The sequence below is a fragment of the Equus przewalskii genome, chromosome 1 (assembly GCF_037783145.1).
Source record: "Equus przewalskii isolate Varuska chromosome 1, EquPr2, whole genome shotgun sequence".
Taxonomy (NCBI): domain Eukaryota; kingdom Metazoa; phylum Chordata; class Mammalia; order Perissodactyla; family Equidae; genus Equus; species Equus przewalskii.
In genome coordinates, this window is record NC_091831.1 from 119,315,570 (window position 1) to 119,342,941 (window position 27,372).

At 38.4% G+C, this 27,372-nt stretch overlaps 1 protein-coding gene across 8 annotated transcripts in view; it reads left to right on the forward strand.

Moving 5' to 3' along the window:
- Positions 1 to 7,329: 7,329 nt before the first annotated feature.
- EDC3 (enhancer of mRNA decapping 3) overlaps positions 7,330 to 27,372 on the forward strand; it is a 59,823-nt gene continuing 39,780 nt past the window's right edge. For 2 of the 8 annotated variants that reach the window (XR_011526954.1, XM_070575146.1), the window contains exons 1-2: positions 7,389 to 7,539; positions 25,926 to 26,007. The gene's annotated coding sequence lies outside the window, so the exon portion shown is untranslated. Of the gene's footprint in view, positions 7,540 to 25,925; positions 26,008 to 27,372 lie in introns of all 8 variants that reach the window. The other 6 variants (XR_011526955.1, XM_070575139.1, XM_070575157.1 and 3 more) reach the window with 5 other exon arrangements.

Below are 27,372 nucleotides of genomic sequence, written 5' to 3' on the forward strand. Positions count from 1 at the left end.
CTCCTCCCAAACAGCCACCTTTTTGGCCATTCCCTGGCTCTAGGGATGTTGCATAATGACAGTGAGGTCCATCATCTGGAAGACCTGGGCAAGAGGCTTGTCTATGGGCTGAAAGTGGACTCAGGCTGTTTGGGAGGGAATTTGGGAATCCTAGGAATGTGAAATAGAGCAGGTCTGAAAGTAGGGGTGTGAGCTCTGGGTAGTCATGTCCCCTTAGCCCCACAGAGAATGGCTTGGCTCGAGGAGAACCAGAGTGGAGACCATCTACAGTGTGGAGTTTAGGGAAAGGCCCCCAATTTCCCAAGTCTAGGGATTTTAACTGCACCCACAGTACCTTAAACTCGACATATGCAGATGTGAATTTACCATCTATCTCCTTTTCCTCTTCTATTACAGCCTGCCCACAGCCTCTTCATCCTCTTCTGTTCCATATCTGAACAAATAGCACCAGCAAACAATCTTTTGCCTTAGCCATAAAACTACGAGTTGATCCCCTCACCTAAACATCTTTATAATTTGTCTGTCTTCATCTCGTCAACCCCACTTGCTAATGCCTTAGTATGAATTATCATCATTTCTCATCTGGTTTTACTCCCACCAGTTTTGTTTCTCTCAAGTCCATTCTCCGTAATACTAGTCTGACTGGGACACTTTCTTGCTTAAAATTCTTCATTTGTTTCCCATTGTCCTTAGGATAAATCCAAGCTCCTAGGGCGTAGGAAACCCTTTGGGATCCGGCAGCTTACTTTTCCAGATCAATCTATCATCACTTCTTCCCTTTCCATATATGCTCCATCCGAGTTGAACCACTGCACTTGTATTTCACTGGATGGGCCATACTTACATTTCCTTGGGTTCTATGCACTTCTCCCTCTACTGGAATGACCTTTCTCCCTATTTCAGCTAATTAATCACTTTTCATCCTTTGTACCTCAGCCCAGATATCACATCTAGAAAACCTCATGCCCCCCTCAGTGCCCCTTTCCGCCACTTCCTTGTCTCAGTTAGATCTCCTCTTAGTGCTTTCTTGGTACTCCATGCTTCTGTATCATGCTAGTCTGTAATTTTCTGTTTTCCCCTCTGGACTGTAAGCACCTTGAAGGCAGAAGCTCTGTTTTTATCCCTGTCCCAGTATCTAGCACAGTACAGGGCACCTAGTAGGCAGGCTCTTTACAAATGTTTACCAAATGAATCAAAGAACTATGGACTAAAGAGTCTATTTAGAAATACTTTTTAAAGATACTATTTGTCTATGCAATTAATAAGCAATTTTATATGCTGCAATTACTATAAGGTAGAGGAGTTCTGAAATCAATTTCTAGTTTTTGCTGATGACAATCATTAAACGGGCGAGACCATGAAAAGTGCCTCTGTTATGGTTAGCCCAGATTCCTCCTTTTCCAAGCTCTGTGGAGCCTTTTCTGGATGCCAAGATGCTGTGCACTGGGATTGTCATAGCTTATTGCCGGTCTTGGGCTACTTATGTCCTTCCTCAGCCTTCACTTTAATTTTTAAACAATTGCTGCTTGTATTGCTGTTAGGAGGCCTTGTTTTCCTTTAATTTCCTCCCTGTAAATTGCTGGCATCCTGCTTAATTTATTAAACTGAGAATTTTCTCACTTTGTGGGGTACTTGAGCTTATGGATGGCATCTGGGTTCTCAGTGTCCTGACTTGTGTTTCTAAATCCTGAATTCTGCCCTTTTGCATTCTTCACCACACTCAGGCAAATGCAGAATTGCCCCAAACTCCTTGTTTTGTGAGTATAAGCCAGAAGTAACTCTCTGATTGGGATTGGATCCGATCCAACTTGGAATTGTAAAAATGAATTTCTCCACTTATAGCTGGTGTGCATGAAATTTTAATTTCCCAACAGCTTGAACTCACATTTTTTCTGTGTAAACAACCATTCTGAATGGCTAGCTCTGGTTTTGGTGTAGTGGGAGCTAACTTTTCTGAGGGTATGTGGGTAGAGGGGGTGGATAGAATGTCCCTAATAAGCTCTATTTCAAGAGACTCTTTGAAAAACTTTAAAAAGTGTTTAAAATTTTTTAATTATACATAATCTTCATAAAAATTTAAAAAATGCAGAAATATATAGAGTAAAAAGTGAAAATCTTCGCCTATTCTCATACTCCCATGCCACACCTCTTCCCTGAGATAGCGACAGTACACAGTTTAGAGGGTATACTTTCTAGACCTTTCTCTTTGCACTTACACAGGTAGGTTTTTTTTGTTTGTTTATACACAGGTAGTTTTGTATATATCACATATATAGCTTGTTTTCACACAAATGAGATTGTAATATATATATTGTTCCGTGGCCTACTTTTTTACATTTTTCTTGGAGCTCCTTCCAACAGCAGCTATTTGCCAACTTTTAGCACTTGCATAGCATTCCACTGTTGATTACTATGCTTAAGTCTCGCAAAGTGAGTTAATTTTAACAAACTAGGAAGGTTACTTTTGGTTTTGTTGAGATGAGGTCTTAGCTAGTTGGCTGGTTTTTTTTTTTTTCTCTCCAAGACCAGTTTGAAATCTATGAATCCTTTTCTTTTACTCACTTTCCTTACTAATCATGCTTTATTTCCACAATAGTTATTTGGAGTTACAAATTTCTTACAGTTTACTATTACAATAGTCATTGTTAAATTTTATCCCATACTGCTTCACATATGTGCCATAAAGGAACACAAATACCCTGTCAGTGTAATGTTGTTAAACTTATCCCTGGTTGCTATGTGGCTTGGGGTGTTCCTATTTTAACAACTTCATGCCTAATATTTTTTGAGCTATACTAACACACCAAATAAGGCTGCATTGGCTTTGATAAAGCTGGACATTCGTCAGTTACTCATGTTTAAATATCTGTTACTTTTGGGGCCAGCTCCGTGGCCGAGTGGTTAAGTTCGTGTACTCCACTGTGGCGGCCCAGGGTTCGGATCCTGGGCGCGGACACGGCACTGCTCGCCAGGCTACATTGAGGCGGCGTCCCGCATCCCACAACTAGAAGGACCTGTAACTAAGATATACAACTATGTATGGGGGGTGGTTTGGAAAGATAAAGCAGAAAAAAAAAAAAAAGATTGGCAACAGTTGTTAGCTCAGGTGCCAGCCTTTAAAAAAAAAAAAATCTACTTTAAAAAAAACCTTTTTATTATGGTGACTTTTGAACATACACGAAAGTAGACAGGATAATAGCATAATAAATCCCTATATACCATCATCCAGTCCCAACAACCATCAATCCATGGCCAGTCATGTTCCATCAACACCCCACTGATACCCTCAGATTATTTTCAAACAGACATCATATGATTTCATCAGTAATTATTTCAGTATGTATTTCTGAAAGGACTTTTAAGAAATAAGACCATGCTTAAAAATTAATAATTCCTTGGGCTGGCCCTGTGGCAGATCGGTTAAGTTCGCCAGCTCCGCTCCGATGACCAGCGGTTTCTCAGGTTTAGATCCCAGATGTGGACACGGCACCGCTCGTCAGGTCATGCTGAGGGGCGTCCCACATGCCATGACAAGAAGGCCTACAGCTAAAGTATACACCTATGTACTGGGGGGCTTTGGGGAGAAGAAGAAAAAAAAAGATTGGCAACAGTTTTTAGCTCAGGTGCCGATCTTAAGAATAGTTGTAAAAAAATTAATAATTCCTTAATATCATTAAATATCCAGAGTATTCGAACTTCTAATTGTCTAATAAATGTCAAACACGTTTCTCACAGTATTTTTTTAAAATCTGGGTTCAAACAAGAGCCACATATTGTGATTGGTTGTCTTTTAAGGCTCATGGAAACTATAAAGGTTTACCCTTCTCTTTGTTCTCTCTTGAAATTTGTTGAAAAAAACAGGTTATTTGTCTTGTAGAATTTCTCACAGTCTGGATTTAGCTGACTGTAACTCTGTAGGGTCATTTAATATGTTTCTTTGTCCAGTGTATTTCCTGTAAATTGGTGGTTGAATCAGAGGTTTGTTCAGCTTCAGATTTGATTTAGGGGGGGCAAGTTTACTCCATAAATAGTGTTGTGTTCTTCCATCAGGAAGCACTTCGTCTGGTTGTCTCTCTTTTCATGGTGTTAGAAACCATTGATCTTCAATGCCTAGATCCTTTAGTTCATTACAGGAAGCAAAACGATATTCTACCATTTCTTCTTCATTTATTAGCTGGAATACTTTTTCAAAGAGAAACTTCCCCTCCTCTATTTTTTGGTTACTCAGTAGTACAGATGGCATAAGAAAGGCAGGCTGTATGCTGATTCTTTCCCTTCACTTACCAGTTTTCAAAATAATGTGTTGGTTTCTAGCATCCTCCAACAATGACTTATCGTGGTTTTTTTGGTTTTTATATTGTTTTATTTTTCCTATACTGCAACAAGTACAACTAATTGACTAACTAAAACATTATTCCCAACTAAACAGCTGGGAAAATGAAATTCCATACATTCTCTGATGGATAAATGTTGCAATCTAGTTTTAAAATTTATTTTTAATTTATATACAGTAAAATTCACTCTTCATGGTGTACATTTCTCTGAGTTTCACAAACGCATACATTCAAGATTCAGTTCTATCACCCTCCCCGCCCAAATTCCCTTGTGTTACCCCTTTTGAGGGACAGAAAGTTTAGTCAAACCCAGGAAAATCCTGATGTTTTCTGTCCCTATAGTTTTGCCTTTTCCAGAATGTCCTACAAATGGAACCTACTAGAGGTTGTTTATTGATTCCCCAGTTGAGGAACATTTGTTTTCAATTTTTGGTGATTATGAATAAAGCTGACATATCTATTCGTGTACCAGTTTTTACATGAATATAGGTTTTAATTTCACTTGAGTAAAATAAGCAGGAGTGGGAGTGCCAGGAGTATGGTTAAGTATGTTTCCAATTAAGTTTTTTAAAATTATCATTAGTGATACATAGATTTTAATATATTTGATGAATTTCTATAGTTCTTATCGATGCTCAAATTGCCCCACTTTTGACCAGTGGGAACCTCTTCAAGTTGGCTTCTGAGTTCTTTTAACAAAAACCTAGTAGTCTTTGACAGCTTCTTTGCTTTCTTGTACCACAAGATGTTCCAGGCATATGGTGTCTATTTCTTGTCCCAACTATTATTTAATTTTAACACAGAGAGAGTCAATCTGTATAGTGGGTGGTTGTAGCAAAGACAAAGTTTTTGGAGCAAAGTTACAGCATGACTCCTCTCCTCTAATTCTGTCAGATGTTGATCTTTAATTCGAATTTGTAGTGTAATTAATGAACACCTCAAATTCTAGATTTTGCTGAGACAACATACCTCTTGTGTAAAACTGGATATACATTAGTGTAGGAGCCATCAGAGCCCAGGGCAAAAGGCAAGAAAGGAAAGAACTAAATTAGGCTTTGGAGGAGTGTACCTTGTCAGTTTCAGCGTGTGACTTGGGCACAGGGTGGTGGTGAGAGGCTTGGGGAGGGAATGGTGATGCTAGCAGGCTTTTCCATCTAATGTTAAGCAAAGAGCTTGATGTGGCTCCAAAAGTATGGTCTTCTAGGTATCAGCATCAGAACACCCTGAGGAGCTTGTTACACAGTACAGGTTCCTGGTTCCTACCCTAGACTTACTGAATTGGACTCTCTGAGAGTGAGGCCTAGAATGTGCATTTTTAACAACTTTTGCAGGATGCCACTGGCTTGTGGTTTCTGAAAGAACTTAATGAGAGCAACTTTTCTGTGCTCAGGTTAGGAAACAATCTCCTTCTTGGAAAGAATCTTTGAGATTCTCAAGACGACCAGCCCTAAAGAAAGGAGAATGGAGACACAGTTTAGAGAAAACAGTGTTCCCCTTTCCAATTCTGAATGTATCTGCCACTCCTTGTAGACAGAATGAGAAACTCAATAATGCTTAAAAGCACTAACAGAGTTAAAAGACTGGGTGATTGATCCTTCCATGAGGTGAAAATTCATAACCAATACAGAGTAATTCTCCAAGTAGAGCAATTCATTAGTGGAATTAAGGCAGTTGTTGATCCCTTTTCTAAAGTTTAATGGCTGACCAACCATGACTTCTGATCTAACTAGAGCTTCTCAGTTTGGACTCTGGGGAAAGTTTATGTAGGGGGTCTCAGGACAATCCTTTCATTCATTCAACAGATATTTATTTTAGCACCGACTATTTGGCAGGCACTGTGCAAGGTGATGGCAATGTAAGGGTAGGCACAACATCAACTGACCTCTGGGGCTACATAAGCACATGCAGCAAACAACCATGTGATGGAAGATCGAGTCTCCTGTGAGTTTAAAAAATCGTTTGGTGTAGACTATAAAACCCTAATCAAAGGAAGGCACAAGAGAATTATCCACCCTTTTAGGAATATCAACCATGGTCAGGTGCACATTATCTCATTTAATTTCACAGCAACTTTGTTAGCTATTATCTCCAGAGTTGCACAGCTCATTTGTAAACAAAAACCAAAACCAAACGGGTAGAGATAGGATTCAACCCTGAGTCTGACACACCAATGGCTCCCAAACCTGTGGTGTGCAAAGAATTGACTGGAAGGAACCTTTAAAATAATAGATGCCAGGACCCCTACATCCTACTAAAACTGAATTTCTGATGACGGTGGAAGTGAGGGGAGAGTCCCTGGAAAGAGGAAATTTTATAAAGTTCCTCAACTGATTTTGTAAGGCCAAGTTTGGAACCACTGCCTTACTCTGTGCTGCCTGCCCAAGCAGTGGTTCCCAAACCAAGTGTCAAGCTTCAAGAGGCAAACTTTAAGCTCTAAAATTCCTCATTACACTCCGTCTTGGCTGTAAACGCCTTTTTTTTTTTTTTTTTTTTTCAAAATCAAGACTCTAAAATGCCATGGGGAGGAGAATGGCGCTTTCCCTTGTACCGAGTCCTGGGAGGAGAGCAGTCAAGCACAGAATGGCTGACGCTAACCCCAAAATGAGCTGAAGCTGAGAAACTTTGAAGATCAACCACGGAGAGAATGTCGTTTCCTTTAATCCGTCGCGGGAGCCCGCTTATTGCGTCCCACAGCTGCAAATGATCAAGTATGGGGTCCACGTCAGCAGCCCTCCCCCACAAACGCCTCCGCTCTTGTTCGGCGACTAGCGCAAGGGGGACTGAAGCAAAGGGGGAGCATTTCATCAAGACTGCAAGAGAAAGCAGAGGCCCCCAAGAATCTGGGCGGGAGAGGGAGGCAGGGCCTCAACTCTAACCAGGACTCCACCCAAAACAAGTAGGCGGAGCACGCAAAATAGCCGCCCAGGCGCGGTTCTGGAAGGCCGCCGGGCTGGCCCTGGCCGCGTTCTCGCAAGCTTTCAAATTTCCCGGGCACCCCGCCCCTCAACGGCCTGCCCTCGGGTGTCCAAAGCGTCGCGCCGGAAGTGACCTCACGACGGTGGCGTGAAGACGAGAGGAGTTTCCGGCGGCGGGGGCGCAGCTGTGGGGGTGGGTGTGGAGAAGCCCCTCAGTCTCTGGGTGTTCTGGAGTTGCGGGCTCGCCCTGGTGTGGTGTGCGGAGGAGGCGTAGGCCAGACGGCGTGGAGGTGGGAGTGAGGGGAGGCGGCTGGTCTGTGGGCGCTCGTGGGAGGGGGCTTCCGGGGTTGCCAGGCGGGTTTGCGTTTAGGCTTCGGGGTTCCAGGCCTTGTAGACCCTTACGGAGGCGGGCGCGAGCTGGTGACCGCGTTGGGTGCCCAGGCGGCCAGGTACTGGGGGTTGCGTCAGGGCTGTGGTTTGAGATGCGAGGCCGAGAACAGCAGGATTCTGAGTAGCCTGGGAATTGTGTGAGGCATGAGGCTTTAGCGGCCTAGGCTCTTGGTTTAGCCTTGTTGATGGCTGCTGCAGCTCGCCCACTCATTGCTCCATGCCTCAGTTTCCTTTTGCACAGTGGAGTAGGGTGGCAGGGAAGAGCTCGAGTACCACATCCATGACTGATAGTTTGAGGACAGAGGTGAACTGGGGTGTGAGAGGGGAGAGTGGCTGAGAAATTAACGATACCTACTCGGGCGCAGCTAATGCTGAATCCTAGGGATTTCCCCTTGATTTCTTTCCGGCTATTGATTTAAGTCGGAGCTGATTCTTATTTGTACTCTTTGTGTGATAGTGATTGAATTTACCAATAATTGACTTGTTGAGTGGTTAAAGTGTTTTGGTGTGTGGGAAGCATAGTCTTCCTCTGCTTGGCCGGTTGGTTTTCAATAAAATCTCGTAATTTCGGAGCTAGGAGTCCTAACAATCCTCTCCTGTGGTTACAGATGAGGAACTCGAGGCTCAGAATGGTTTTTGTTTTCTTCCCTAACCACAGAATAACCTGATTTCAGCCTGCTGTCAAATATGTCTAAATCCCATTAAAACAAGTGACTGTCTCTGAGCAGATGAGTGTTTCAACTGGAAACCTCAAATGGATTTAGTCTTGTTTTTTGTTGAATGGTAGATTAGGTGTAATTAGCACAAAATTGCTATTTGTTGGTTTCTCCGTATAAGGTGAAGATCATTACAAATAACTTTTTGATTACTAAGAATTTTTTTGTGGAGCTTCCTTGTGAGGGTAAGGTGGTGGGACTAGCAAGGTGTTTCTTAAACTTTTTTGACCTGTGACCCACAGTTAGATACATTTTACATCATGACTTAAGTGTGCCCCCTGCATGCACAGACTGTGTGTACACACACACGTGCAGGAAACAGAAGTTTACCCTTTCTACGTATGATGCCCTTTGACATCTTCTGTTTCATTAAAAGAAAAAAAAAGTTGATTGCAACTTATTGAATTGACTCTGACTGCTAATGGGTCTGACAGCTAAAGACCTTTAGTTTGACAGACATTGGACAAGAAAATGTTTAAGATCCTTGCAATTCCTGAGATTCTGTAATTAATGCAAAGTGGAAAGTGTCATTTTTCTGTTCTTATCAGGCAGAGGAGCAGGGTTACTAGAGTTCTAAATTTAGCCAGAACAGGGCAGGACATCCAAATTTGTATCTCAAAAGAGTATAGTATCCATAGTGACAGTGTGTCAGAATTTTAATAAGGCGTTTGTTAAGTCTTTTAGGATGACCTGGTGGGTGATGTGGGGGAATTTGCCAGTTTGTGGTAAAATTAGATGGAGTCACAAGCATCTATGTCTGGAGGGGTTTGATTTATGGACACAATTTACAGCTGGGATTCTGGTAATCTGAGTTGAGACTCTATCACTTTCTTTATACACAATATGTATTTGAAGCCTTATCTGGAAGGTGAGCTTAACAAACTTGTGTTTATGGAGTGACGAGAGAAAGTATCATCTGGTTAATCTCAAGATTTGCACAGTACAGTTTAATGAAATGGAAGGGTCATATAAACATGAGGAATTTCACTTGGGTCAAAAAAATTCAATTATACCAGTTAATGAAGGTAGAGATGTGACTTAGGAGAGGTTCATGTAATAAAAATATGTGGAGTCTCAGTCATCTGAATCAGTGGTGTGGTTAGACTATGAGAAGAATGGATGTGACCTGCAGTAGTAGATTGCATTAGGAAAATATACAATCTAGAATGGGAAGGTAAGGTTGCAGTACTTGACTCAGCACTGGTTGGCTCACACTGGGAATATTAGGTTTAGGTCTGGGTACTCTTCAAGAGTAAATTAGTTTTGGGGTAAAAGTTAAAAGGAGTCAGATTTGTTAAATTTTAAAAAGTTGTTTTTTATTGGCTGGCTGAAGATACAGTGGACTTGCTTTGGCATGAGTGATTCCTTTTCCCTTTGTCATTTCGGGTATATTCAGGGTCAGTGATGGTAAAATATTTTTGCTTGAGAGTGTCCAAAACATTGGGAAATCTGTGTATCTCTTACATGTTTTTAAGTTGGCGTCTGAAATTTTTCATCAGAAATTTAAGTAGTTTAAGTATTTAATTTTAAGTGGTTTAGGGGCCAGCCCCGTAGCGCAGCGGTTAAGTGTGCTTGTTCCGCTTCGGTGGCCCGGGGTTCGCTGGTTAGAATCCCGGATGCTGACATGGCACCGCTTGGCAAGCATCCCCCCACATGCTGTGGCAGGCGTCCCACATATAAAGTAGAGGAAGATGGGCATGGATGTTAGCTCAGGGCCAGTCTTCCTCATCAAAGAGAGGAGATTTGGCAGCAGATGTTAGCTCAGTGCTAATCTTCCTCAAAAAGAAAAAAAAGACTAATTTTAAGTAGTTTAGCATGTAATTTCTGACATGTTGTAAACATTGGCTTTTTAAAAATACAAAGTTATCTAAATACAGTAGCAATGTGATATTTTTAAAATATACAAATAACCTTTTTTATATTAAAATAACGCTAAGATGTGTATGTGTATAAATGGTGTGTTTTATTGCTTGATTTTAGATGTTAAGTTAATCTTGTGTTCATGGACTGAACCCCACTTAGTTATGGTGTATAATACTTTTTATGTGTTGCTGAATTCAATTTGCTAATATTTTGTTAAGAATTTTTGTGTGACTGTTCATAAGAGATATCGGTCTGAGGTTTTCCTTTTGATGTCTTTGGCCATAGTATCAGAGTAATACTATCCTCATAAAATGAGTTGGGAAATGTTCCTCTTCTGTTTTCTGAAAGAGTTTTTGTAGGATTGTTAATTATTTCTTTTCATATGTTTGATAGAATTTGTGAAGGCTTCTGGGCCTGGGCTTTTCTTTGTGGAAAGATTTTTAACTATTAATTCAATTTCTTTATTTGTTTACTTGATATAAGTCTAGTCAGATTTTCTTTTAGTCCTTGAGTCAGTTTTGGTAATTTTTTTGGTCTGGGATTTTGTCCATTTCATATTTTTCCTTTTTGAATGTACCCATTCTTTTCCCACGGAATTTTATCCTAAAGCAGGAGTCAGCAAAGTTTTTCTGTAAAGGGCCAGCTAGTAGTCTTTGTGGGCCATGTGGTCTCTGTCATAACTACTCAACTATCTCATTGTAGTGTGAAAACAGCCATGACAATAAGCAAACAGCTGGGCATGGTTGTGCTTCAATGCAAGTTTATTGGTAGTGGGCCAAATTTAGCCCACGGGCCTAGTTTTCTGACCCCGGTGCCAAAATAATACATTTTATGGTTGAACTTTTTTTTCCCCCTGAGGAAGATTTGCCCTGAGCTAACATCCGTGCCAAGCTTCCGCTATGTTGTATGTGGGTTGCCACCACAGCATGGCTGCCAACAAGTGGTGTAGCTCTGCACCTGGGAACTGAACCTGGGCTGCCAAAGCAGAGTGCACTGAACTTAACCACTAGGCCACTGGGCCAGCCCCTATGGTTGAAAATTTTTTACTGATAATCCAGTTATCTGGGCAGATCAGGTTTATGGAAGAGTAGTATGGAAATTGATTCCCTTGCTTGCCTATCTTTGTGTACCCCTGGGGATGTGTGTATTCCACTTTGAAGATTGGGACATTTCCAAGATGTTGTAGAGGTAATTCAGGCCTTTTTGTAGTTTTGTTTGGGTGAAGAGGGAGGTGGCCCTCACAGTATGATTTTCTAGGGACATAACTCAAGTCCCCTATCTAGCCAGTATTCTTTCTGCTAAAAGGAGACATTTGAAGTAAAATTCATTATATGGTAGAAACTATATAGATTATCTCACTTAATCTTCACAGTGGTTCTGTGAGGTGGTGGTAAAGTTGGTATAATTCCCATTTTATAGTTGAGGCAATTGAGACTCAGATTAGGATAATTTGTCCGGGTCATAGTGCTGGTAAGTGGTGAAGTCCAGAAGTGAACCAGGACCTGTGATGTCTGACTTCTGAAGTCCATGCCCTTTTCACTATGCCACCTTTTATGGAAGATGGGGAGTTAGTATTAGGATTGTACTAGATGTTTTCTTTTAAGATCTCTGCCATTCCCAAGATTTTGATTCTACAGACACCTTTCCAGATAGATGCGTGGAAAAATGCCTAGCTTTTCAGAAATGCATAACTAACCACTCACTCACTCACAGCTGTTGATTGTAATTGTCCCTAGCAGATCAAAGAGTTGCTCCTTGGATCTGAATGCTGTGAGTTCTGTCTGATGTGACAGTTGAGATGAAAGTGGATAGGTCTGTAATTGGCAAGTTGTTTATTTGTAGTTTGTGGATCGTTTTGGCAACTACCTCAGTTGTGTAATGGGTAGAAGACTATTTAGGCTACTTGACTTTGTTATACAAAGACTACTTATAAAAGAAATGAAACAGTAAACTCTCATACTTAGTGTGGAATTTGGTAGTCGGAAAGTCCTGAAAGTTCAGCATTTGAGCAAAATAGTTCTCATCTACTCTGACTTCCTATGTAATATGGAATGTACCCAGCATAAATGGGTACATTTGTCCACCACAAACACATATACAAAAATGTTTAGTTCTTTATTCATAGTAGCCCCCAAACTGGAAATAACCCAACTGTCTATCAACAGTAGAATGGATAAATACATTGAGGCACAGTTATATAAAAGAATACTACATAGCCATGAGAGAGAATGAGCTATTGCCACATGCAACAACAAGGATGAATCTCACAGCGGTAATCTTGAGCAAAAGAAGCCAAACACTTTAAAAGAGAACCTTTACGATTCAATTTCTATGAAGTTCAAAAACAGGCTAAACTGATCTTTTGTGATAGATATCAGAATAATGACTACCATTGTGAGGACACAGTGGAACCTTGTGGGGCGTGTGCAATATCCTCTGTCTTGATATGGGTGGTGGTTATGTGGGGCTGTTAATGTGTAAAAATTCATTGAGCTGTACACTTAAAATATGTAGACTTACTATATAGTTTATACCTTGATAGAAAAGTAGAAAATAAAAGGCATCGAAGATCCTCCTAGATCTCTCGCTTCAGCTGTGGCTCTTCTTTTGCCATGGTATTAGCCCTGTAATTCATGAAGCCCCCATCCTTAGTGTATTCATCTGATTAGGAACCCAGGTGATGGCACTCCACTTGTTTTAGATTTACTGTTTTCAGTTAATAAAGGAGTTTTCTTTATGGAATAAACTTATGTGATGAGTTTTGAATAATGCATTAATGTTGTAGTTTACATAGAGGAGAGTTTCAGATAATGAAAGGACAGTTTGTTACACAGTTAGTGGTTACTTTTTAAAAAGTTTCTATTCATATAGAACTAAATAGAAACACACATACTTGTAAACTAGCAATCCACTTTAGAATTATTAAACATTCTACTCAGTTATTAACATAATATAAGCTTGAATGTACAACATCAGCGTCATACAGATGTGTTGAATGAAGAAGTAAAAAGTCTTCACATCTGATTAATTTCTGGTATTTTTAGAATTCTTATTACAGCTTTTCATTCTGAATCTATCTAAAATAAGCATCAGAGTAGGATTACGAGGGGGTGTAAATGATAGGAAAGGAATTTCATACTTTTGTGATGTTAGGTAGACGTGGCTGATTAGGAAGGTGGAAATAAGCCTAAAGTATGTGTATTTCGTGCCTTTTACCATCATCAGTGTTGTAGAAATTCTGTTGCATTGGAAATTCACCTGATCTCTTAAATTCTTATAGATATATTGATAATTGTTGCAACTCAGTGATGGATATGTGGGTGTTCATTATGCTGTTCTGTCGACATTTTTGTATGTTTGAAATTTTCTATAATAAAATGTACAAAAAAATCTTAAGGATGAGCCTGCTAATACATTGTTTCTTTTATTTTCTGTTCTGTCAGCCTAGTTTTGTGATACTTGCTCAGATCACTAGAGAACTACCTGAGTTTGTCTTTAGGTTTTTGTGTTTCTGATGGGGCATACTCTTCACCACAGGAGTGCTTTTTTCTCCTTTATATGTTGTTTTGCTGTTTTTCCTTTTTTAGACTCTATATTTTATCTAAGTATATTTCTGAAATTAATATTTGAAAACAACTTGAAATGCTGTTCTATTTCTTTTCTGTTTTTCATGGAAAACGCTAAGCCAGTATTTCATTTCGAACTTAATATTGTGTGTTATGTTTATACTCATCTGCTATTTCCTGACTTCCTTCTGTGTGTAGGGCAGTGTTAGATTTCAGATCTAAAATAGATATGATTTTGCATAGAGTATGCTTAAAGGATATTTTAGTTTTACAGCCATTTCCAAGAAGAGCCAAAGCATTTAGATATAAATATTTAGATACTCTAGATTTTGAGTGATTAACTTCTGTCAGATTTATTACATCTAATTCATTCATTGATTGAATAAATATTTATTGAGCTCCTCTTCCATTCTAGGCACTCTTGTTGGCTAAACAAAACAGGGTCCCTTGCTCTCGTGGAGCTTACATTCTGGTGGGGTTACACATGTAACATAAACAGACAAGATAATTCATGTGGTGATTCATTTTGAGATCATAACAGGAGATGAGGTGTTGGAGAGTGTTGGGGAGTAGCTACATCAGATTGGGTAGGCAGGAAAGGCCTCTTTGGGATGGTGACATTTTAGCAGATACCAGAAACACGAGATGGAACTAGCCCTTCACAGGGCTGGGGAAAGAATGTTTTGAGAATGCCTGGTTTAGAGTTCTGGAGGCAACAAGCTTATATATTTGAGGAAGAATAAGAAGGTCACTGTTTCTTTACAATAGTGGGAAGGGAGTGATGAGAGATAAAGCTGTAAAGGTTAGCGGAAATCAGATCATGTAGGGCCTATAGTCCATGGAAAGGGAGTTGGACTTGATTATAAGTACAGTTGTTAAGCAGGATCATGACAACTGATTTACATTTTAAAATTTGCTCTGGCTGTGGTGTAGAGAAAGAATTGAAGGAAGGGGGCAGGAGTGGGAGCAGAGACCAGTTAGGGAATTCTTGTAATCATGAGGTGTCTTGGACTAGAAAGGCAATAGTGGAGATGGAGAGAAATGGACATATTTTTAAGGTGGTGACAATAGGATTTGCTGTTGCATTGAATGTATAGGATGAAAGACAGGAAAGAATTAAGGGTAACTTTTTTTTTTTCCTTGACCTAAGCAACTTGGTGGATGTTGGTGCCATTTATTGAGATGGGAACAGCTTGGGAAAGAACAAATTGGGAGATGTGAGTGTGGGGCTGGAGAAATTCTCTTTTGGACACTTTTGAGACGCCTAATAGACATCTTGCTAGAAACTGCTGTATATGTGAATTTTCATTTTATGTTTTGTAGAAAATCTTTCTAGGAAATTAATCTTCTCTTATATTGGAGGAATGGCTAAATATTTTGTGGCATATGGTGATTATGTTGGCTACATATACTTTTCTCCTTTTTTATTGGGATATAGTTTATGTACAATAAAATGCACAGATGTTAAGTACCCAGTTCAGTGAGTTTTGATAAATGTGTACATCCTTGTAACTACTGCATCAGTAAAAATATAGAACATTTCTATTACACCAGAAGGCCCCTGTGCCCTTTTTAATAAAGTCTCCACTCTAGTGGCAATCACGTATGATTTTTCTCGCTATAAAATAGTTTTGCGAGCATAATGGTGGAGTGAGCTTCCCAGTAATCTCTCCCCTCCACCATACAATGGAAAAGACATTCATACTCCAACAGAGGACATCCAAACAACACAAAAGACGTCTGAGAGACCCACACAGCCATATGACAGAGGGCAGGGAGGCTGGAGCCCCTACTTGGAGGAGGTGGAATGGGGTAAGAGAAGTTTTCGCTCCCTCCCCAAAAGACTGCGATCCGAGACTGCAGGCAGCCTCTAAGAAAGAAGGAACAGGGGAGGGGACGTTCATTCGTGGGAATGTCGAAGATCCCTGAGGGCTCTTACAGCCTAGAGGGAAGCTCTCTATCAGAGTGAGAGCTGTTGTGGGGGGTGACCTCATCAAGCCAGCACCCCAGGAGAACAGATAGAGCAGAGTGAGGAAAACCCCAAGAGCATGCAGAAGAAAGTGCCCCTCCACCCAACCCGCCCAGCGCCAGCTCCAGTGCCTGGGATCTTGGCGGAATGCAGAGGGCTCAGAATACGTTGCTCTTGACCCCCACTCAGTGGTGATAGGTGGCAACTGTGACTAAATAATACCATGATATGTAAAAATAGAGCCATGCCCTCTAGCAGTATCAAATTATATTAAATCTCCAGACCAGAGAGAAGATGACAAGTACCCAGAAATCAGTCCTGAGAACACAGAAATGTGTTACCTAAATGACAGAGAATTTAAAATAGCGATCATCAAAAAACTCCACAAGTTAAAAGAGAATTAGAGAAACAATTCAATGAGTTCAGGAGCTACTTTACAAAAGAGGTTGAACTATAAAGAAGAATCAATAAGAAATATTAGAGATGAAAGACACAATGGAAGAGATAAAACAAAATATGGATTCCCTGAATGAGTGGACATCATAGAGGAGTGAATCAGCATAATTGAGGATAGACATGTTGAAATGCTCCAGATAGAGGAGGAGAGAGAACTAAGATTAAAAAGAAACGAAGAAAGTCCCTGAGACATAGCTGACTCAATTAGGAAATGCAACATAAGAGTTATAGGTATTCCAGAGGGAGAAGAGAAAGAGAATGGAGCAGAAAGCTTGTTCAAAGAGATAATAGCAGAGAACTTCCCAAACCTAGGGAAGGAGATGGAAATCCATGTGGAAGAGGCTACCAGATCTCCTAAATATGTTGATGTAAAAAGACCTAACAAGGGGCTGGCCTGGTGGCACAGCTGTTAAGTTGGCATGTTCCACTTCTTGGTGGCGTAGGGTTCGCCGGTTTGGATCCCGGGTGTGGACATGGCACTGCTTGGCAAAAGCCATGCTGTGGTAGGTGTCCCACGTATAAAATAGAGGAAAATGGGCATGGATGTTAGCTCAGGGCCAGTCTTCCTCAGCAAAAAGAGGAAGATTGGCAGTAGTTAGCTCAGGGCTAATCTTCCTCAAAAAAAATTAAAATTAAAAAAAAATCTTAAAAGAAAAAAGACTTAGCACAAGGCATATAGCAATGAAACTGGCAAAAGTGAATGCAAAAGGAAAAATACCAAGGGCAGCAAGGCAGAAGAAAATAACCTTCAAAGGAACCCCTATCAGGCTTTCAGCGGATTTCTCTGCAGAAACCTTACAGGCTGGGAGAGACTAGAATGACATATTCAAATCTTTGAAAGACAGAAACTTTCAGCCAAGAATACTCTATCCAGAAAAAATATCCTTCAGATGTGATGGAGAAGTAAAAACTTTCCCAGATAAACAAAAACTAAGGGAGTTCATAGCCATGAGATCCCCCCTTACAAGAAATCCTCAAGATGGCCCTCATACCTGGTTGGGGGGAAAAAAGGGAGAAGGGTTACAAAGCACAGAGTAAGGAGATAAATAGGTAGACAAAATCAGAAAATTGTAGCTATACATCAGAACAAGTTAGCAAATGCTCAAGTACAGCATTAAAGATAAAGGAAAGGAAAACACCAAAAACAAAGATAATCTTGTCATTTTAGCCACAAACTCACAACACAAGATGGAATAAGATGTGAAAAAAACACCTTAGGAGGGGCAGAGGAAAGGGAGTGAACTGGTTTAGTCTAAGGAAATAAGAGGCCATCAGAAAATGCGCTATATTATCTATGAGATTTTGAATACAAACCTCATGGTAACCAGTAAACAAAAAGAACAGAGACACAAATAATAAATAAGGAGGAAAGAAACAAACACAACATAAAAAACTACATAACTCAATTGGTAGACCAAAATACACAGGACGAGAAACAAAGGAAATGCAAGAGAACTGGAAAATGAGTGATAAAATGGCAGCATTAAGCCCTCATATGTTGGCAGTCACCCTAAATGTAAATGGATTGAATTCTCCAATGAAAAGACATAGAGTGGCAAGATGGAGTAAAGAATAAGAGCCAACAATATGCTGCCTCCAGGGAACACATCTCAGCTCCAAAGACAAACATAGGCTCAGAGTGAAGGGTTGGAAGACAGTACTCTAAGCTAATGGCAAACAAAAGAAAGCAGGCGTCACAATACTTATATAACACAAAGTAAACTTTAAGATAAGACAGGTAAAGAGAGACAAAGAGGGGCAGTATATAATGATTAAAGGGACACTCCACCAAGAAGACATAACACTTATAAATATCTATGCACCCAACACAGGAGCACCAAAGTACATAAAGCAACTATTAACAAACCTAAAGTAAGATATTAATAATACAATAATAGTAGGGGACCTCAACACTCCACTCACATCAATGGATAGATCATCCAGACAGATAATCAACAAGGAAACTGGAATTAAATGAAAAGCTAGACCAGTTGGACTTAATAGACATATATAGAACACTTCATCCCTAAACAGCAGAATACACATTCTTCTCAAGTGTGCATGGAACATTCTCAAGGATAGACCATATGTTGGGAAGCAAGGCAAGCCTTAATAACTTTAAGATTGAAGTAATAACAAGCATCTTTTCCGGTCACAATGCTATAAAGCTAAAAATTAATTACACGAAAATAGCTAAGAAAGGGACAAAGATGTGGAGACTAAACAACATGCTATTGAATAAGTAATGGATCATTGAAGAAATTAAAGGAGAAATCAGAAAATACCTGGAGACAAATGAAAATGAAAACATGCCATACCAACTCATACAGGATGCAGCAAAAGCCGTATTAAGAGGGAAATTCATCACAACACAGGCTCACCTTAACAAACAAGAAAAATCCCAAATAAGCAGTCTCAAACTACACCTAACTGAATTAGAAAAAGAACCAACAAAGCCCAAATTCAGCAGAAGGAGAGAAATAATAAAAATCAGAGCAGAAATAAATGCTATTGAAACAAAAAAGGCAGTAGAAAGGATCCATGAAACAAAGAGCTGGTTCTTTGAGAAGACAAACAAAATTGACAACCCCCTAGCCAGATACAAGTCCTTTATCAGATAAAGCTATTGTAAATATTTTCTCCTTGATTATGGCTTAGCTTTTCTTATTTTTCCTCTCATTTTGGAGTGATTATAATAGAAGAGGGGAGAAACATCTTTTTGCCATCATAAGTCTGGAGATTTCTTGAAGTGCTTGGCTCCCCGGCATGTAGCCTTCACTGGAGTGGTTATGGAATGGGGCAAAACTCTATGGAATATCTTCCTAAATATTTTGTTACAATACCATTATTTTAAATGTATAACTATCTAAACTCGTCCAGAGAATGATTTGGTTTCCAAAAAAAATGGCTTAAAAAATAGTTTTCTGGGGTCTGGCCCCGTGGCCAAGTGGTTAAGTTCGTGCACTCCACTTCAGCGGCCCAGGGTTTCCTGGTTCGGATACTGGGCGCAGACATGGCACTGCTCGTCAGGCCACGCTGAGGCAGCATCCCACATGCCACAACTAGAAGGACCCACAACTGAAATATATACAACTATGTATCGGGGGGCTTTAGGGAGAAAAAAAAATTACCTATGAGAAAAAGAAGTTTTCTGCTTTAGTATGTTGTAACATGATAGAATGATGATTTGACTGATTGAGGCTCTATCCTAAGAAAATAATTTAAGCACTAAATGAAATTGATCGTTGCTGCATTAACTGTAATTATGAAAAGTGGAATTATCTAAATGTCCAATGACAAGAAAACCATGATATATGAATGCAGTGAAATAGTATGTACAACATAGAAAATATGCCATTGTACTAAGAAGCTGACTTTATGCTGTGGTTACAAGTGTGTAAAATGTCCATTGTAATTTCTTTGTTACAAATTCCCCATCTGTAAGATGGGGTAGTAAAGTAGCTACCTCATAGGATTGTCATGGAGGATGAAGGAAAGACTGCCCTTAAAGTATTAGCTCCTGCGTGAGGATATAGTAAGTGTGTAAGAAATGCTACTGCTGCCACTGTCATTGCACGATACGATGGCATGTGTGTAAAGGCTATGGGATTATGTGTGTTCTACTCACCTTTTATCATTTCAATGGTGATTTTTTCCCCCTTTCCATTACCTACCATATTAAACCATCACCAAATTCAAACCACCACCTGTACATAGGTCTTAAATCCATCAACTTTTTCTATCTCCATTGATTCTCCCTATTCCAGCTTACCATCATCTCTCAAATGGACTGCTCTAATCACCTCCTAACTGGCTTCACTGCATCTTTTTTGCACCTCTTCCAATTTGTATTCATTAATGGTGACTTTTGATGAGCAGAACTTTAAAATTTTGATGAAATTTAATTCATCAGATTTTTTCTTTTATGATTAGTACTTATTTGTGTTTGACCTAAGAAATGTTTCTGTACCTACAGTCACTAAGCTATTCAATTTTTTGTTTCCCTAGTAGCTTTAACTTTTATGTTTGTTTATTTCAAATTAATTTTTTTGTATCTGGTGTGGGATAGAAATAGACTGTTATTTTTTCTCATATATTTCTAGTTGTAGCACCATTTATTGAAAAAATATTTTGATTTCTCTATTGATTTATCTTGTTACCTTGATCCGAAATCAGTTGACCACATGTGTGTGGGTCTATTTCTGGACTCTGTTCTGTCCCATTGATCTGTGTCCTTGCACCAACAGCACACTGATTTCTGTCGCTTTGTAGTAAATCTTGAAACCAGGTAATGTAATAAGGTAATGTAGAACACCTAACTTTATTTTTCATGATTGTTTTGGCTATTCTGTTTTTTCCTTTCCATATACATTTTAGAACCACTTTTTCAGTTTCTCCAAAAAGGCCAGCTGGGATTTTTATTGATACTTGTATTTGATCTGTAGATCATTTTGGAGACTTGACAACATTAAGCTCTTCAATCCATGAATGTGGTATGTGACTCCATTTATGTAAATCTTCTTTTAATTTTTCTAGTTTTCATTGTGAGGTCCTGCACATTTTCCTTTAGATTCATTCCTAAGTATTTGATGGTTTTTAACACAGTCGTATGTCACTTAACAACAGGGTTACCTTCGGGTAATTTCATTGTTGTGCAAACATCATAGAGTGTACTTACACAAACCTAGATGGTGTAGCCTACTGGCACACCTAAGCTATATAGTACTAATTTTATGGGACCACTGTTATATCTAGGGTCTGTCGTTGACTGAAACATTGTTATGAGGCATGTGACTGTGCTATTATAAATAGTACCTTAAAATTTCATTTTCATTTGTTTGTTGCTATTATATAGAATACGTTTATTTTATATTGAGCATGTATCCTGTAACCTTGCTAAGTTCACTTATTCTAGTAGTTTTTTTTTTTTTTTTGGTACATTCCTTAGAGTTTTCTACATACATAGTCAATCATACAGTTTACCAAAAAAGACAGTTTTACTTCTTCCTTTCCAATATTTATGCTTTTTTCCCCCTACTATTTCTCCCCAAATCCCCCCAGTACATAGTTGTATATTTTAGTTGTAGGTCCTTCTAGTTCTGGCATGTGGGACGCCTCCTCAGCATGGCCTGATGAGCAGTGCCGTGTCCACACCCAGGATCCAAACCAGTGAAACCCTGGGCTGCCAAAACGGAGTGTGCAAACTTAACCACTTGGCCACGGGGCCGGCTCCTATTTATGCTTTTTATTTCTTTTCTTTTATTGAACTGGCTAGGACCTACAGTATAGTGTTGAATAGAGGTAGAAGTGGTGAGAATGGGGGGCTGGCCCTGTGGCCGAGTGGTTAAGTTTGCGCGCTCCGCTGCAGGCGGCCCAGTGTTTCGTTGGTTCGAATCCTGGGCGCGGACATGGCACTGCTCATCAAACCACGCTGAGGCAGCGTCCCACATGCCACAACTAGAAGGATCCACAACGAAGAATATATAGCTATGTACTGGGGGGCTTTGGGGAGAAAAAGGAATAAAATCAAAAATCTTTAAAAAAAAAAATAAAGAAGTGGTGAGAATGGACATCCTTGCCTTGTCCCAGTCTTAAGGGGAAAGGATTCATTATTTCATCATTAATATGATGTTAGGTGTAATTGTTTTGTAGATACCAACCCCCCTCCTTTTGATATCATGAATGGATGTTGAATGTTGTCAAATTATTTTTCTGCATTTATCCATATGATTGTACATGATTTCTTCATTTATTTTGTTAATGTGGTAGAAGACATTAATTTTTTAAAAATTAAACTTTTTGAGATAACTGTAGATTTATATGCACTTGTAAGAAATAATACAGAGAGAGATTCCATATACCCTACCTGATTTTCCCCATTGGTAACATCTTGCAAAACTATGGTACAATATCACTGCCAGGATATTGACATTGATATGGTCAAGATACAGAACCATTTCCATTACCACAAGGATCCCTCTTGTCACCCTTTTATAGCCATACCCATTTCCCTCCTGCCTCCACCCCTTTCTTAACCCCTGGGAACCACTAATCTCTTCTCTATGTTTATATTTTGTGATTTCAAGAATGTTACACAAATGGAATCATCCAGAATGTAACCTTTTGGGATTGGCTTTTTTCACTTTTTCTCCATGATATGAATGTGCCACAGTTTGTTTAACCAGTCACCCATTGAAGATATCTGAGTTGTTTCCAGTTTGGGGCTGTTAGGAGTAAACCTGATATGAACATTCATGTGTAGGTTTTTGTGTGAGCTTGTCTTCCATTCTCTGAGATAAATGACCAGTAGTGCAATTACTGGCTCATGTAGTAGTTTCATGTTTAGTTTAGGTTTTTAGTAAATTGCCAAATTGTTTCCCAGAATGGTTGCACCATTTAATATTCCCATCAGCAATATATGAGTAATTTAGTTTTTCTGCATCCTTGTGAGCACTTGGTGTTGTCACTGTTTTTCATTTCAGCCATTCTGGTGGGTGTGTCATGATGGCTCATTGTGGTTTTAATTTGCATTTCCCAAATGGTTAATGATATTGAACAACTTTTGATGTGCTCATTTGCCATCTGCATATCTTCTTTGTTGAAATGTCTTTTGACCATTTTTGATTGGATTCACTTTTTGCTATTGAGTTTTGAAAGTTCTTTATATGTTTTAGATACTAGTCCTTTGTCTTTGTCAGATATGTGGTTTTGTAAATGTTTTCTCCCAGTGTGTAATTTGTCTTTTTTATCCTTCTAATAAGTGCTTTTGCAGAACAAAAGTTTTTAATTTTCAAGAAGTCCAATTGATCAGTTTCTCTTTTTATGGATTGTGCTGTTGGCATCAAGTCTGAGAACTCTTTCCCCTGCTCTAGATCCCAAAGACTTCTCTTATGTTTCTCCTAAAAGTTTTATAGTTTGACATTTTACATTTAAGTCCATGATCTGTTTTGAGTAAATATTTAAGTTATGAGACTTAGGTTAAGGTTAATTTTTTACTGGTGGATATCCATTTGCTCCAGCACCATTTGTTGTAAAAGCTGTGTTATCTCCATTGAATTACTTTTGCACTTTGTCAAAAATCAGTGCAGCATATTTGTGTGGGTCTATTTCTGGGTTTTCTATTCTGTTCTATTGATCTGTGTGTCTGTTCTTCCACCAAGACCACATAATCTTTATTGCTATACCTATATATTAAGTCTTGAAATTGGGTAGACTGCTTCCTCCCATTTTCTTGTCAAAATTGACTTAGCTATTTTATTCCTTTGCTTTTCCATGTAAATTTTAGAATAATCTTGTCTATATTAAGAAAAAATCTTGCTAGGATTTTGATAGGAATTGCATTAATCCTGTATACTAATTTGGGAAGAATCAACATACTTACTGTGTTGAGTCTTTCAATCCATGAACGTGGAATGTCTCTCCATTTATATTTTTCATTTTTTTCCTTAGCATTGTATAGCTTTCAGCATATAAATACTGTACATGTTTTGTTAGATTTAGACCTAGCATTTCTTTTTTTTTGAGCAATTTTAAATGGCATTGCATTTTAAATTTCAGTGCCCATGTGTTCATTACTAGTATATTAAAGTAAGATGGACTTTTGTATGTTTATCTTGTATTTGGGACCTTGTTAATCTAATTTGTTAGTTCTAAGAGTTTGTTTTATAGATTGTTGGGATTTTCTACATAGACAATCATGTCATCTGCAAATAGGGACAGTTTATTTTTCCTTTCCAATCTGTGTGCTTTTTATTTCCTTTTCTTGCCTAATTGCAAGAATTCCAGTGCTATGTTGAATATGATTGGTGAGATTGGACATTTTTGCCTTGTTCTTGATCTTAGGGGGAAGTATTCAGTCTTTCACCATTAAGGATAATGTTAGTTGTAAGGTTTTTTTGTAGATATTCTTTATCAAATTGGTAAAATTGTTTTTCTGACAGTTTTTATCATTAGTAGGTGTTGAATTTTGTCAAATGCTTTTTCTGCATCAATTGCTATGATCATGTGATTTTTCTTCTTTAGCCTGTGAATATGGTAGATTACATTGGTTTTCTAACATTGAACCAGCATTGCACTTTGGACTAAACCCCACTTAGTTATGGTGTATAATTCTTTTTATATGTTGCTGAATTCTATTCACTATTTTGATAAGGAGTTTTATTTCTGTATTCACGAGGGATGTTCTGTAGCTATTTTTTGGTTTTTATTGTTGCTTTGGTACTGTCTTTGTCTAGTTTTGATATCATGATAGTTTTCTGCATTTATTGGTGTGGTAAAAATCATATGACTTTCTCATTTGTTTTGTTAACGTGGTGAAATGCATTGATAGATTTCTAAAATATCAAACCAACCTTGCATTCCAGGAGTAAACACCTAAATAATCATGATATATTATCCTTTTAAAATATATTGCTGGGAGCCGGCCTGGTGGCACAGCAGTTAAGTGCACACGTTCTGCTTCAGTGGCCCAGGGTTTGTCAGTTCAGATCCCTGGTGCGGAAATGGCACCACTTGTCAAGCCATGCTGAGGCAGGCGTCCCACATATAAAGTAGAGGAAGATGGGCACGGATGTGAGCTCAGGGCCAATCTTCCTTAGCAAAAAGAGGTGGATTGGTGATGGATGTTAGCTCAGGGCTAGTCTTCCTCAAAAAAAAAAATTGCTGAATTTGATTTGTTAATGTTTTCTTGACGATTTTTGGCTTATATTTGTACAGGATATTGATCTTTTCTTTTTTCTTGTAATGCCTTTGTCAAGCTTTCATATCAGGATTATGTAGGTCTTGTTAAATGAATTGGGAAGTGTTTCATTCTCCTGTATTTTCTGAAAGTTTGTATAAGATCGGCATTATTTCTTATTTACATGTTTGATAATTTACTGATAAAGCCATCTAGGCCTGGAGTTTTCTTTGTGGGAAAGTTTTAAATTAAAGATTCAATTATTTTTCTTGTAAATAAACTTCATTTTTTAGAGCCATTTTAGGGTCTCAGCAGAATTGAGCAGGTAGTACAGAGAGTTCCCATATACCTTCTACCCGCCCCCCACACACACACATATAGCACTATCAACATCCTGCACCACGGTGGTACATTTGATAGAATTGGTGAATATACATTGACAGATCATTGTCATCCAGAGTCCATAGGTTACATTAGGGTTCATTCTTTATGTTGTACATTCTATGGGTTTTGGCAAATGTGTATAATGACATGTATTCGCTTTTATAGTATCATACAGAATGGTGCTCTGCCTTTTCATCCTTCCCTCCCCCAAACCCCTGGCAGTTACTGATCCTTTTACTGTCTCCATAGTTTTGCCTTCTCCAGAATGTCATATAGTTGGAATCATACAGTGTGTAGCCTTTTGAGTGACTTCTTTCACTTAGTAGTATCCTTTTAAGTTTCCTCCATGTTTTTGCATGGCTTGATAGTTCATTTCTTTTTAGCACTGAATAATATTCCATTGTCCAGATATACCACAGTTTATTTATCCATTCACCTACTGAAGGACATCTTGGTTGCTTCCAAGTTTTGGTAGTTTGGATAAAGCTGTTATAAGGATCCATGTTCAGGTTTTTGTGTGCACATAAATTTTCAACTCATTTGGGTAAATACCAAGGAGTTGATTGCTGGACCATATGGTAAGAGTAAATTTAGTGTTGTAAGAAACTGCCAAATTGTCTTCTAAAGTAGCTGTACTATTTTGTGTTCTTACCAGCAATGAATGAGAATTCCTCTTGGTCCATGTCTTCTCCAGCATTTGATGTTGTCGGTGTTTTGGATTTTGATCATTCTAATAGGTGTGTAGTAGTATCTTGTCGTTTTAATTTTCATTTCCCTGATAACATGTGATGTAGAGCAACTTTTCATAGGCTTTTTTTGCCATCTGTATATCTTCTTTGGTGAGATGTCCAGATATTTTGCCCGGTTTTTAATCAGATGGTTCATTTTCTTATTTTTGTGTTTAAGAGTTCTTTATACACTTTGGATAACAGTCTCTTATCGAGATCTGTCTTTTGCAAATATTTTCTTCCAGTGTGTCACTTGTCTTCTCACTCTCTTGACAGATTCAGTTTTTTAAATAGATATAAACTTTTTCAGATTTTCTTTTTATTCTTGTATCAGTTTTGGTAACTTTTGTCTTCAAAAAATTTGTTTCATCTAAGTTGTCAAATTTACTAGCATAAAGTTAACTTTTTAATGCCTGTGAAGTCCCCTTGTTCATTCCTGATATTGACAATGTTTTCTCTCTTTTTCTTCATTAGTTAGGGATTTGTCAACTATTAATATTTTCAAAGAACTATTTTGGTTTTATTTATTTTTCTTGTTCCCTGTTTTATTGATTTCTATTTATTTCTTTTATAATAACTTTGGGTTAATTTGCTCTTTTTTTCCTAGCTTCTTAAGCTGGAAGCTTCAATCATTGGTTTTAAATCTTTCTTCTTTTCTAATATAAGCATTTGAAGCTATAAATTTCCCTTTAAGCATGGTTTTAAGTGCATCCCACAAATATTGGCTTATTGTATTAACATTATCATTGAGTTTGAACTATTTTTTAATCTCCCTTTTGATTTCTTCTTCAACCCATATGTTATTTAGAAATGTCTTTCTTAATTTCCAGATATTTGGGAATATTTGAAATATCTTACCAATTTCAAGTTTAATTCTATTGTGGACAAAGAATGTACTCTGATTTCAAAACTGATACTAGTTTTAAGGCCCAGCATATTTTGGCGAACGTTTTATGTGGATTTGAAAAGAATGTATGTTCTGTAGTTGTTAGGTATAGTGCTCTATAATGCTTTCAGTCAGCTTTTAAAAAAAATTTTTGTCCAGAATTTATCATTATCATCAACAAGCGGGTTAGTCTGATATGAGCTACTCTGACATTACCAGTATTATTTTTTTTATGTATTATTTGTTCATAATATATTCTCTTAGGAAGATTCTGATGGCAGATGTAATAAAATGTAATAGATTATAAACAGGTTGTAGTTTGTGTGATTTAATGTCTAGGTATATATTATCTTCATCTAGTACATGTGCTTTAAAGAAATGATAAGATCTTTATATATATTAACTGATATTGCTTATTCATTAATATGCCTACTTGTACTGAAAAAAATGTTTATTTTTTATGCTTTATTACTTCAATTACAGATGTG